Source organism: Dermochelys coriacea, chromosome 3, assembly GCF_009764565.3.
Source record: "Dermochelys coriacea isolate rDerCor1 chromosome 3, rDerCor1.pri.v4, whole genome shotgun sequence".
Classification (NCBI taxonomy): Eukaryota; Metazoa; Chordata; order Testudines; family Dermochelyidae; genus Dermochelys; species Dermochelys coriacea.
The window spans coordinates 87063907-87077449 of record NC_050070.1 but is presented as its reverse complement, the minus strand read 5'-3'; the positions used below and the strand labels follow the sequence as shown (position 1 = coordinate 87077449).

At 43.9% G+C, this 13543-nt stretch overlaps 1 long non-coding RNA gene across 1 annotated transcript; it reads right to left on the bottom strand.

Annotated features, from left to right (window-relative positions):
- Nucleotides 1–1129: 1129 nt before the first annotated feature.
- Nucleotides 1130–1886, bottom strand: LOC122459316. The gene is made up of 2 exons (XR_006279918.1): nt 1840–1886; nt 1130–1187 (listed from the first exon to the last, which is right to left on the bottom strand). It is a non-coding gene; the product is annotated as an uncharacterized LOC122459316 (long non-coding RNA).
- Nucleotides 1887–13543: the final 11657 nt, after the last annotated feature.

Genomic DNA, 13543 nt, shown 5'->3' with positions numbered 1-13543 from the left:
TGTTGAAATGCCTATAGTTATCCTTGGGGACCCAGCCTACCCCTTAATGCCATGGCTCATGAAGCCATACACAGGCACCTTGGACAGTAGTCAGGAGCTGTTCAACTATAGGCTGAGCAAGTTCAGAATGGTGGTAGAATGTGCATTTGGACATTTAAAAGCACGCTGGTGCAGTTTACAGACTCGGTTAGACCTCAGCAAAACCAATATTCCCATTGTTATTACTGCTTGCTGTGTGCTCCACAATATCTGTGAGAGTAAAGGGAGACATTTATGGTGGGGTGGGAAGTTGAGGCAAAACACCTGGCTGCTGATTACACGCAGCCAGACACCAAGGTGGTTTGAAGGCCACATCAGAGAGGCTTTGAAAACCAGTTTCATGGCTGACCAGGCTACAGTGTGACAGTTCTGTTTGTTTCTTCTTGATGAAAACCCGCCCCCTTGGTTCACTCTACTTCCCCATAAGCCAGCTGCCTTCCCCTCCCCCCTTCGATCACCGCTTGCAAAAGCAATAAAATCATTGTTGTTTCAAATTCATGCATTCTTTATTACTTTGTCACACAAATAGGGGGATAACTGCCTAGGTAGCCTGGGAGGTGTGGGGGAGGAGGGAAGCACCGGATGGGGTGGGGGAGGAGGGAAGGACAAGGCCACACTGCACTTCAAAACTTATTGAATGCCAGCCTTCTGTTGCTTGGGCAGTCCTCTGGGGTGGAGTTGTTGGGTACCTGGAGGTCCCCCTCACCCCTGCATTCTTGGGCATCTGGGTGAGGAGGCTATGAAACTTGGGGAGGAGGGTGGATGGTTACACAGGGGCTGCAGTGGCCATCTGTGCCTTTCCTGCACCTTAACCATACGCCAGAGCATATCAGTTTGATCCTCCAGTAGCCTCAGCATTGCATCCTGCCTCCTTTCATCATGCTGCCGCCACCTTTCCTCTTGCTCCTGCCACCTCTCCTGTTGCTCCAGCCTCTATCTATCCTCTCATGCATCCCTCCTGTCCTTGCGTTCATTTTGTGCTTTCCTGGACTCTGCCATTGTCTACCTCCACACATTCTGCTGGGCTCTTTCAGTTTGGGTGGACTGCATGAGCTCAGAGAACATTTCGTTGCGAGTACGGTTTTTTCACCTTATCTGCGCTAGCCACTGGGACAGAGATGCTAGTCGCAGCATTGAAACATTTGCAGCTAAAGGAGGAAAAAAGGGAGATTAAAGTTGAAAAAGACACATTGGCCATTTAAAAGGAGGGGCTGATGTTTTCAGGTTAATGTGCAGCACAAACCCAACTAAACCCCCCACACACACCCAATTCTCTGGGATGATCGCTTCACCCCTCCCTGCACCGTGTGGCTAACAGTGGGGATGATTTCCTTTCCAGGCAAACAGCCCAGCGGAACAGCCACCTCTGATGTCCCCTTAATAAAATTCCCCTATTTCAACCAGATGACCATGAATGATATCGCTTTCCTGAGGATAACCCAGAGAGATAAAGAATAGATGTTGCTTGAATGTCAGCAAACACCGGGACCACATGCTGCCATGCTTTCTTATGCAATGATTCCAGACTACATGCTACTGGCCTGCTGTGGTAAAGTGTCCTACCATGGAGGACACAATAAGGCTGCCCTCCCCAGAAACCTTTTGCAAAGGCTTTGGGAGTACCTCCAGGACAGCTTCATTGAGAAGTCCCTGGAGGATTTCCGCCCCATCCCCAGACATGTTAACAGACTTTTCCAGTAGCTGTACTGGCCGCAAATGCATCCCAAGTCTTCAGGGCAAATTAATCATTAAACACACTTGCTTTTAAACTGTATATTATATTTTCAAAGGTACACTCACCAGAGGTGCCTTCTCCGCCTTCAAGGTCCGGGAGCCCGGATTGGGAGGGTATTGGCTCCAAGGTGATAAATAGTTCCTGGCTGTCAGGGAGAATGGTTTCTCCACTTGCCTGGTGTGTGCTATCATCTTCCTCTTGTCAGGAATTCAATGTACTGGACAGCCAGAAATAATGATTATATATTATAATTGTGTGAAGAAATGTAAAAGAAATTGAGCAATTGCTTGCTTTCCTAGCAAGCAGCAGTCTCAGCCTTGCAACATTTCTGAATTGACAAAAAGGTTGTTAACAGAGCTCCAAAGTGGCCATTGAAAGATGTGACTCATTCTCCATTACTCTGCACCTTGTGCAGTCACTTACACTTGTGTACAGTGGGTGAAAAATGCAACCAAATCTGAATGCTAACATTCTGCACACATGTAAATACCTATCCAATATACAAGGCAATGGAAAACCTAGACCTAAGATTTCTCATGCTCAAAGATGAAAGCTGAGCCACATGGCCAAAAAGGATTAGCAGGAGGGAAATGGCATCCTGCAGTCACCTACCCTGATGAATTTAAACAATAAGGCCTCTGTTTTATTTGCGTTCAGTTTCATGTAGTGACATGACATCCAGATTTGGATATAATGCATGATATTGGATGCAGTCTGGCAAGGCTTAAATCATACATACTCTATAATGACCTCAGAAGATAGATCTTGTTTCATATCTGTATAGTAATGAAAACCCAGGCTACACTAAGAGATAGGATGCAAGGCCAAACTACAAGGCTGAAGAGAGGATGTGCTACTAGATAAAGGTCTTTGGTACTTTATGCTTAAGTACTACAAGGCTCAGAAGTAAATGTATGCCAAGAAATTATCTAAGAGTACTTCTGTAAATCTAAATAAAATCAGGTCTCAGAAAGCACTGCAATACAATTTAAATGGTTAAGGATCATTCTGTGATCAAGAGTGTGAAATCCTACTGTTGAAATAGCAAATGAAACCAGAAGTGGAAACCTGAGTCAGCTGTTAATAATATTATTGGTGCATCTTGAGAGAACAGCAGAGTGGATAAGATGAATTTGAAGGGATTGAAGCCCACTTAAACTTTTCAGACAAGCTGGTGTGTGTTAGACAAGATATCAGTTCAGTAATATTTTTCTAGTATCTTCAATGAAAATCCTGGATTTTAAATTGTACAATAAACTGACATTCTCTTTTATGAATCAGTTAAGGACAGTTACTAAGCCCTGCTTAAAATACATGGAAACAACTCCACTTTATTATTTGTTTCATATGACTTAGAAACATTTTAAGTAGGGAATGGGCAACACTCACTTTTGTCTGATTTCAGGGCCCCTTGTTGGACTCTTGCCACTAGGTGACTCTGCCATGAAAGCAAGTAGCCCATCCTCGGACCCCCTGATAGGGCCTCATTCCATGCAAGAGAGACTGTGGATGTGGAGAAGGAAAAGAAGAGGAAAATCGACAGTGAAGAATGCTGCATCAGCTGGCAGAGAAGCCTTGAAAAGAGGAGCAGGACAGGGAGGGATAGCTCAGTGGTTTGAGCATTGGCCTGCTAAACCCAGGATTGTGAGTTCAATCCTTGAGAGGGCCATTTAGGGATCTGGGACAAAAATTGGGGATTGGTCCTGCTTTGAGCAGGAGATTGGACTAGATGATCTCCTGAGGTCCCTTCCAACACTGATATTCCATGAAACAGAGTAGCAGCCATGTTAGTCTGTATTTGCAAAAAGAAAAGGAGTACTCTAAGGTGCCACAAGGACAGGGAAAGAAATTATAATGTGAATATCAGGATTAGAAGGTCATCTAGTCCAACCTCCTGCTTAAAACAGGACCAATCCCCAATTTTTGCCCTGTATCCCTAAATGGCCCCCTCAAGGATTGAACTCACAACCCTGGGTTTAGCAGGCTAATGCTCAAACAACTGAGCTATCCCTCCCCCAATATAAACTCCTATGTACAGTATGCTGTGGATAAGACACCCACTTACAGCAGCTTAGTGCATCCGATGAAGTGAGCTATAGCTCATGAAAGCTTATGCTCAAATAAATTTGTTAGTCTCTAAGGAGCCACAAGTACTCCTTTTCTTTTTGCGAATACAGACTAACATGGCTGCTACTCTGAAACCTAGTGTTTTACAGATGTTCTAGATATAATACCTAAGGCTTAGCCTCCCCTGGTCTATTATATCCACCGACCATAGAATATCAGGGTTGGAAGGGACCTCAGGAGGTCATCTAGTCTAACCCCCTGCTCAAAGCAGGACCAATCCCCAACTAAATCATCCCAGCCAGGGATTTGTCAAGCCAGGCCTTAAAAACCTCCTACGTAATATACAGGCTGCAGCGAGGTGGAGGAGATAAAACAGTTCTAAACCAGAGCAGCTCATAGCAGAAGTTAGAGCAGTGCTAGGACTGCTCTATCTTGTACTGGCTAGCGTGGTCCCCTAGGGAAGGTATTCTGCCAGACAGGGATCAGAGATGCATATTGCACATTAGCTCCATTTGCCTGAAGCCAGGTATCAGAGAAGCACATGCCTCGGCCCTGCCCATCCCCAGTCAGCCTTGGCATAAACCCTGCCCCAGAGGTGGCTAGAATGGCTGACATGAAGCCAGCTAAACCAGGTTTATGCCAGCATCGGATTCCTCCTGCTGGGGGAATCCTAAGTTTCTGCTTTAGAGCAAATCTGTGGTACTTCAGGATATGATCAGGATGAAGTGCATCCCTGAGGTAGAAAAACATGATTTCAAATAACTGAATCTCCCATAACAATGTATTTAAAAGGCAACTATTAACTCATATTTGGGTCCACATTTTGCTAAATTGAAGAATAGAAATGTTTCAAAGGTTTTGTTAGGGGTTTTTTAATCCCATTACTGTGTAATGTTTGCAACACAAATATTTTAGCATGAAGACCCTTACAAAAAAAACTCCATAAAAAAAGTGATACTGACTTTCACTGTCCATGCTGAGAGCAAAGCACAGAGCATAAGCAGAGAAAAACAAATGAGAGTTCTAAAATATCTCAGATTTAATAATCAAAGGTATTGCTGATAACATAGGCCAGTAAATGTGTGTTTCAAATATAATTTTCCTAAATTGAAAGCAACTCTTTAATTTATGGAGAAAAAAGGGTCAAACTCAAACTAGTTTTGCAAAGCCAATATACAACATCACACCCTTGAGACTCACCTATACCCAATTTTACGAGCACTTACATAGCACTATGGCAGCTCTGCTATAGGAATAGTGATGTGTAAATGGAGTCCTTTTGGTAGTTTCCATCCAAAATTCACCTCATTCTCAGTTGGCAAGATCACATCAGTAAGGAGTCCTTTGGCTTGTAGTCATGTTCTCATCACCCCACAGTGTTAAAAGAGCTTGCATCAGTCTTGACCCATTTCCTATCACTGCTGTAAAAATACATGCTAAATTAAAATACTGTTTTTCTCATCTAATTATTTTTATGTTTCTATCGCTGTAGAGTCCAGGGCCCCCAATTGGATTGATGGTTTTGGCTCTCATCGTGCTTTGTGGCATTCAAATAACTGAAGAAATGGCCCTTCCTCTGGAGACTTTGCAAATTTAAGATCCATTTGCATTTCTGACAGGCCTATCACTGTATTATGTACACATGCAGTATAAAATTAAGGGTCACATTATATCTATCTGGCAATTGACTTATCTAAATAGCACTCTATACCACAAGGGGAGCTTGCAACTTACTGTACAGCAGAATCTCACTTTCCGAGCAACACTTTGTAATCTATAATATAGCCCGCATTAATCATAGAGTCATAGGATTGGAAGGGACCTCAAGAGGTCATCTAGTCCAGTCCCCTGCACTCATGGCAGGACTAAGTATTCTCTAGATCACTTCCACTTCTGGACTCCAACATCCCAAATCAAATCCCATTATTTCTCTGGTAACCAATTCATTTTTAGAACACTTTCAAACAAAATAAAACATGGCTGCTGAACATGCTAGCAGTGCACAGGCTCACTCTAGGATGCCACTCAACTATTCTCCCCACCCTTCCATTTCTGCAAAGCCGCAAGGGGAGACTAACTAGCATTTGAACAGTCAGATCAGGATATGTCATGTAAAATGAGTATTGAGGCAGCTATAATCAATGCAGAATTGGATGTTGGATCCAAATAGGAAAATGGGACTCTGAGCCAGGATTTATCTACATTGTTCTCAAAAGCTGGTAGTTGGCAGGGAAGGAAGGGGGGAATTTACCTGCTTGTTTTCAGGGCACGTCTACATTTCCTGATTCCATCTGGTTTGAAAGCAGAAGTGGTGATGGGGCTGATTCAACTAAATCTTCATACCTAGAACTTCCCTTAGAGGTGACATCTAACATAAAACAGAAGTCTCTGTTTTAGTGGTATTTTTGGCTCCAATGTGAAGAGGAATCACTGACAGATTAGAAATAAAGAAACATAGTTGCTGTTATTATTGGCCTACTCTTGCAAACACTTAGACATGTGAGAAACATTACTTTGTGAATAATCCTGTGCTTTTACTAGGACTTCACCTCTATCTCCTATGATTGTGTATATCTTTGATATTTTATGTTTCAAATGTTTTATCAATGGAAAAACTATGACCTATCTAGAAATTATATTTCTTCAGTGGGTGACAGGATGGAGAAGAAACTGACCAGCTGGAAATAGAAATATAGCAGTCAAAGTTCAAGGGACAGGGCTAATTATTATGCTATGAAGATTAGTTTGGTGACCCTAATTTGATCCCTAAAAGATTCCCTAATAGTCCACCTTTAAAAAGTCCATATATTTTAGCTTTTTCTCTTTGGAGGTGCAAGTAGATGGTGGAATGGGAGGTAGAGCATGATTCAATACTGGAAATGTTGCTGGTTATTTAAGTGAACTGACAGTTGTGAGAGAGGTTTGCAGCCCCTTTCTATGCTTTGCTTGTATCCAGGCCACACTATTTACAACCTTTACTTGCAAAAGTACACAATTCTACCTTAAAACACACACAAAAACAGTGTGAGCCTTTAGAACATCCCAGCTTGGATTGTAACATTCTGCCAAGCAACTTATTGAATCCATGTTTTAGCTGATTTTGCTAGTATAGACTAGAATGGGAAATTTCTCAGAGCTGAGCTGTAGCTCCAAACTATTGTGATCATTCTTGCATACCCCTGAGAGCTACAGCTACACAAAAGAGTGAGCTGTTGTGACAGAAAATGAAACCATGAGTAAAGTCACAGGCACTAGGCCTGAGACTGAAGAGCAACACAAAAAATATTTACAAGGGTCTGTTCCTTCTCTGAGTACAATAGTAGTATCGAGGGGGAAAAAAAAAAGAGATGAAGATGAGGGACTGAAGATAACAAGGCTCAGGACCATCTTTTGCAATAAGCTAGGATTATGGACAGACCCTTGCAGATTGACCCTTCTACCTGAAACAAATTTAGCATTGCTCTTACTGATCCCATCGTGGGAAACCCACCTTTGGGTTGGGTCACATGACAGACCTGCTGCTTATAGACCATAGTGGTCCTGGTCTAAGTCAAGGCTGTGGTTTTCGTGGGATGCGCAAATTCATCAGTGATATAAATGGGTGGTGACACTTATGGTTGGGCATAGGTTGTATGGGAACCTAGGTAAATGATAGTCATAGGATAGTAGTTTAACCTGCACTGATCTAGCATTCAGTGAACACACAAGATGAACCAAACTGAGAGCTGGTGAGAGAGTCGGAGCAATTTCAGTGATGTCAATGGGAGTTGTGCCCCCTTCTGCCAGGGTCAGCTTGGACATTGTAAGCTTTGAGGATGGCATGGGCGCAAGTTAAAACGGAGTATAGAAGCTGTTTTATCTTTTACCATCCTGTAAAACAAACCTTCTGATGCACCCAGTCTAAACTGCACGCTCAGCTGCAATGGCACCCCAGGGTCCATCTAGCAGCCAGGGAATGCCAGAGATCAGCAAGATCCAGACATGATTTTACACTGGGGGCTTGGCAGGTATAGCATAGGGCTGGTTATGCCAGCTTTATACACTCACATGCACACCCTGGGGGGATCCCCTCTGTCTATTTTGTGCTGATTGAGTGATTCAAAGGGGTCATAGCAGGGCTCAACAATGAGCCCAAACCTAACACTAAATCAGCGTACGTTATACTACTTTGTTAGTCTCACGCTTTTCTGACCAGATTACTCCTGGCTGATAACTTTACAGCCCTGTTTATGTTCACCAGTTAATTTGACCCTAAGACCTCCATGGTAGTTGCTCCCTCTCACGCCATGCCGTATTTTGCTTAGTTTGGGTCAGTGAGTCCAGGTAAGACACATGGAACTTGCACTAATGATTAAACCCGATTTAACCGAGGTTTTTCATAGGAGTGGGTGGGTGAGATTCTGTGGCCTGCGCTGTGCAGGAGGTCGGACTAGATGATAAGAATGGTCCCTTCTGACCTTAGTATCTATGAATAAACATTTTGCCACCCATTGCAGGCACAAAGATTTTTGTAAGAAGCTGGAATGTTCCCATTGCACACCACTGCCAAACTGCCAGATCTGAGAGAAATGTCATTTGTGGAGTGATTTTTATTTCCCTCTTCAGATCAAAAGGATAGCAGCCAAACAATATGCTGTTTGTCTCAGCAACATTATGATAGAGGAAAGAGGCCGGTACCCACCAGGGTGCCAGAACAGGGGGAACAAGGGAGGGGGCATGGCCCCATCACTTTTAAAAGTGAAGTCTATGCCCTCCTACTTTTTACTGGCCATAAGGGTGAGCGACAGGGAAAAGGAGTGGAGGGGAGCGAGTGGAGGTTGGGGTCTTGGGGGGGGGGGGAAAGGAAGTGCACGAGTGGGGCCTTGGGGAAAGAGGCAGTGTGAGGGTTTGGGAGAAGGGGCAGCGCAGGGGTGGGACCTCGGGAAAAGTGGCAACACGGAGGCGGGGCCATGGGAGGAGGGGTGGTTTGGAGGCAGGGCCATGGGGGGGAGGGGCAGTCAGAGGGTGGGGGAGCTCGGGAAGAGGCAGTGCGGGGTGGGGTCTTGAGGAAAGGGGTGATGTGGAGGCGGGTCCATGAGGGGAAGAGACGATAAGGGGAGGGCCGGGCCACCGTTTGAGCGCCGGTGGCCCCACTCACACACTTTTAGAGAGCTTCCGTTGCCCCAGTACCCACTCAGGGACAACTGCTGTCCACAGCCACTTCAAAAATAACCGTGCATGACTGTGGGAGAAACACTTGCACAGAATGTAACATATTAAAACAGAAGTGAAGGAGGACTATAGAGAGGCAAGAACAAAGACCCAGATATGGCAAGCAGGCTATGTGTCTGACTAAATCTCCAGGAGGTCAAATTCCTCCATGGTGTTGTTCCATTGAAGTCAGTGGAGTCACATTGTTGATTAATTTTTTTTTTATTGTTTCCCATTCATAGTGGGAAGGTAAAATGTGACAGGCAGAGCATCATTTAGGTAAATTGTCAAAGAAATGTTATGATCTATTGATCAAAGAAGATTTGAAAGGATAAAAAAAGCAGATGATTTTCTGCTGTCCATATCTTCTTGCAAAATTGTCCTAAATGCTTGAATTGAACATGTAGCCTATTTTGGTTGTAAAGGCCAATCAATACCTTTCAGAAATTGAGAAATGTGTATAATATCCAAAAACTGCTTTTCTAGAAAGGAGTTCCTAAGTAAATCCATTTACTCATGTCTGAATATTGGTGACATGATAGCAGAATTTTCAGAAGCTTTGAAAATTCTTTGCTAACTTGAAGCACTGAGCAGCTGACCTCCCAGTGATCTGCCATACCCTTTGCTGGCCACCCCTACTTCAATGATCCCCCACCATTCCTCACATGATAGCTTTTTTCAAGGGTATTTCCATCTCTACACCTGATGTGATCAAAGTATATAAGTTTGCATCTGTCTAAGGGTTCCTAGAGTTACACAAAACACAGATTTCAGAGTAGCAGCCGTGTTAGTCTGTATTCGCAAAAAGAAAAGGAGTACTTGTGGCACCTTAGAGACCAAAATTTATTAGAGCATAAGCTTTATTAGAGCGTGAGCTGTAGCTCACGAAAGCTTATGCTCTAATAAATTTGTTAGTCTCTAAGGTGCCACAAGTACTCCTTTTCTTTTTACAAAACACAGAGCATTTGAGGGACTGAGATAAAAAATATCTTTGACACTGATGAGTTAGTTACCAGGCTATTGACTGCAAAATTCCATATATGTATAAGCAATTAGGGAGTGTCATGTCTATTTCATTCCACCTCAGCAACATCACTAAGATCATTTTCTCTGTACCTATTGGTAGGGTATATGGTGACTATTATGTTGAACTTAGGGAGGTTTCAGAATTCACTTACATCTTCCAAAGTCCAATTGCTGATACAGACACCCTCTGCCATTCTGCTCATAGAAATGGCAGTTATATGCACAAATGGTCATTTACACTTGCAAACATCCAATTTGTATATGTAATCACTGTAACTGTGAGCATTTGGGTGATGGGATGACTGAGCTGAAGCAAAACACAGAATCAGGCAGTAATGTTCTGTAGGAGACAATCTTTCAAACCATAAATCAAAACAAGGTAATGCAAGCAAAAAGTTACAAACAGAAATGTCCACATCCTGAGACTCAAGCAATCATAAAGAGCCCTGTCTCCCCCCACAGGTAGTCTCTCCCTTCTTTCTTTCCAGTAGTCTTCTCTAGCCTTTCCTACTTGTACAGTTGTTCAGGGGAGAGGACAGGGAAGCTGTAGTTAGCCCCTTATTACTAGGGTTGAGGTAGTGCCTCTGTCTATATTAGAGTCCCTCCTCCCACCAATGACAAAACAGCTACTATTTATTTTTAATGCTCTCTATTCTCACCCCAGTTCACAACCCAAGCAGATGCTCAATGGCTGGGAGAAGGAATCTTCCCTCCCCCACCACCCTGCAGCCCATGGAGCAACAGTAAAACCATTTTGTGACTATTACTCCTTCCATAGGACTGAAAAAAAAAAAATCTACATGCCATCTTTGTCCCTCCCCACCCCAGGTTCCAAGGAGACAACAGCTGGTGGGTCTCTATAGCTGTGGATCCACTTAGCCCTTCTCCTCTTGAGCCTGAACACACTGTCCTGCCTTATAGTCCCTGAAAACAACCATTTCTAGGGAATCCCAATGGAGCAGGAAGAGGATATTCACCTCTGTGTAGGATCCCTAAATCCTTACATACCTACACTGTGCATCAAAACTGCATTGGTTTCACCATGTCTGGGGTCCTTTATGCCCACAGGGTTTGGAGTAGGGGTTCTCGCTAAATGCATTAACTACTGTGGCCTTCTTGGGATGTATTTAGTTTGTGGGACATCTTTGGATTTCTTCACCCATAAAGCAGTTCTATGCCTTTTAACCCAGTCCACATAATAAACATTCATGAGTAGATCTTTTCTCTGAAATAAAGCCCCCCAGATAGTGGATGTTAACAATGGAATGACTTCCCAGTCAGACCACGTTCCTGTCTTCATTAGTCTCTTGGGCCCTGGGCATGAGCACATTCAGAAAAGGAAGGGGTTCAAAGATGTCTTACTCGGACTTCTGTCCAGCAACTGACCACACAAACAGAGCTTCTTTTAGAAAAACCAATCTTTCTAAGGGAGATTTCTCCATCTCAGTAGGTTTGGGAACTCAATAAGATAGCAGTTTACCTATGTACTGCCTCCTGAAACCGATAAAGAGGCACGCCTAAAGCAAAATTGCACAAGCTACTCTCTTCCTGCCTGGGCAGAAATCCCTGCCAGAGAGATTACCAATGCAATAAGAAAACTTGGATTTTCTTGGTTAGAGTACTGAAATATAGTTATTTTAGATCTGCTGATACTCCTGTTAAAAATACAGGCAGGCAAAGGTACTTTGAAAATCCGCAGTACCAAGAAGCAGTTTAGATTGTTAGACTGAGATGTGTATTATTTTGAAGGAAGCTTTGTCCATGACTAAAAATAAATTGAGGTTTCTTTCCTATCTGAACTTCCTGCAGATCTCTTAGGAACACAAAAGGCCCTAAATAAGCTATTTTCTTTGAAGGAAACATTTGAGGTCATTAGAAACTGGCCTGCTGGAAAGACCTCAGATCCAGATGTTTTCATGGTAAACTTGTACAGACCATTTCATTTCCTATTCTCCCCTCATTTACTAAACATTACTACTAGAAAGCTAGTTCCACAGTATTAGATGCAAGAATTATTTTATTAAGCATGACTGGTGGTCATGCTGTTTACTTTGGGCAGGGACAGGAATAAATGAAGTTTATGTATTCAATGAAAATTTGCTTTAAGGCATGGCCCTCAATTAAAAATGTGAAAATTAAAAAAAAAAATCTCTTTCAGGCAGGTAGCCAGGTTGTTCCTGTCTCATATGTGTTTTCTGGACAAACAGTCTTGTTTCTGCTCTGGTGAGTGGATCTGTGTTTGCTTCGCTGACCCATGTAGTGGGGGACTGCTGGTATTCTGTCAGTAGCTCCAGGATTAGAACAGCTCCCACAGCCCAGGTTTTGGTTGTTGTTGCTGGTTTCCTAAAAGGACAGCACTTCTGACAGATCTCCCTTGGATGTACACCCATTTTGCAATTTCAGTCTCAAAGATTCATCAAATTGATTTATTTCCTGTAGCATCTCTACTTTCGCCAACATCTATCAGACGTAAGCCATAAATAGGCTAGTTTTTTTCTGGAAATGTTAAAGTTTCTCCCCTAATTTATATATTTATTGCAGTACAACATACTGGACACCAAGAACACACAGAAAAATTATTACAGACATCGTTGCCTGACACCTAGTTTTGTTGACTGGTACTGTCTGTTCAGCATCTAACACAATGGGTCTCTGCTCCTTCGGTTCAGGTTCCTAGCTACTATGGTAATAGATATGATAATCATAAATAAGATAAATTTTTCTGAGTACTCTCTGTAGTGGTCCCTCGCTCTCCAGCAGGGAGGGAGACCACTCTGCCTTTGGGTAAGAGGTGGTAGCCTTTGGGCTCAGGCTGCACTGGCGGGGCCGAGACGTACACAGTCTATGGTTCTGGGCCCATCTAACAGAGGCAAACACACAACAATAGTCTGAAGCTCCTGTCCTTACCCTTGGGTGTGGCAGCACCCGACGTAGTCCTTAACCCACAGCTCCTCAGCTGAGGCTGACACCAATTAACAGTCTGGGTCATAGCCCCCAAGGCAGGGCCAGGCTCATATCAGGCTGTTGCCTAAGCCTCCGGGCCAAGGCAAACAGCAAACATACACAGTCAATAGCTCTAGTCCTTGGGATGGGGCAGAGCAGGGAACAGGCTTTAGCCTAAGCTTGGGGCTCAGGCAGCTGGCAAACATACTCAGTCTCAGGTTCAGATCAGGGTGAGTACCCACACAGTCTAGGGGCTCCCCCAGGGGTTGAGCACCCAGCAGGTAGTCTAGAATGCTGGCATGGACATTCAAGGGTTGCAGACATCCTGGCCTAAGGGGGGAAGTCAACCACCCTGGGGATGGGATGGCAGGGGGGGCATGGGCCCACCCAACTCCACTGCATCCCAGCCCAGGGCCCTAATAGTGGTAGGGTGGTCTGCCACTGGGTCAGCAGGGATCCAGCTGCAACACACCTACCTGGAAGCAGTCATCAGCTGCCCCTGGGCTACTTCCTACCTCCCCAGGATTTAGTACCTCTGGCACC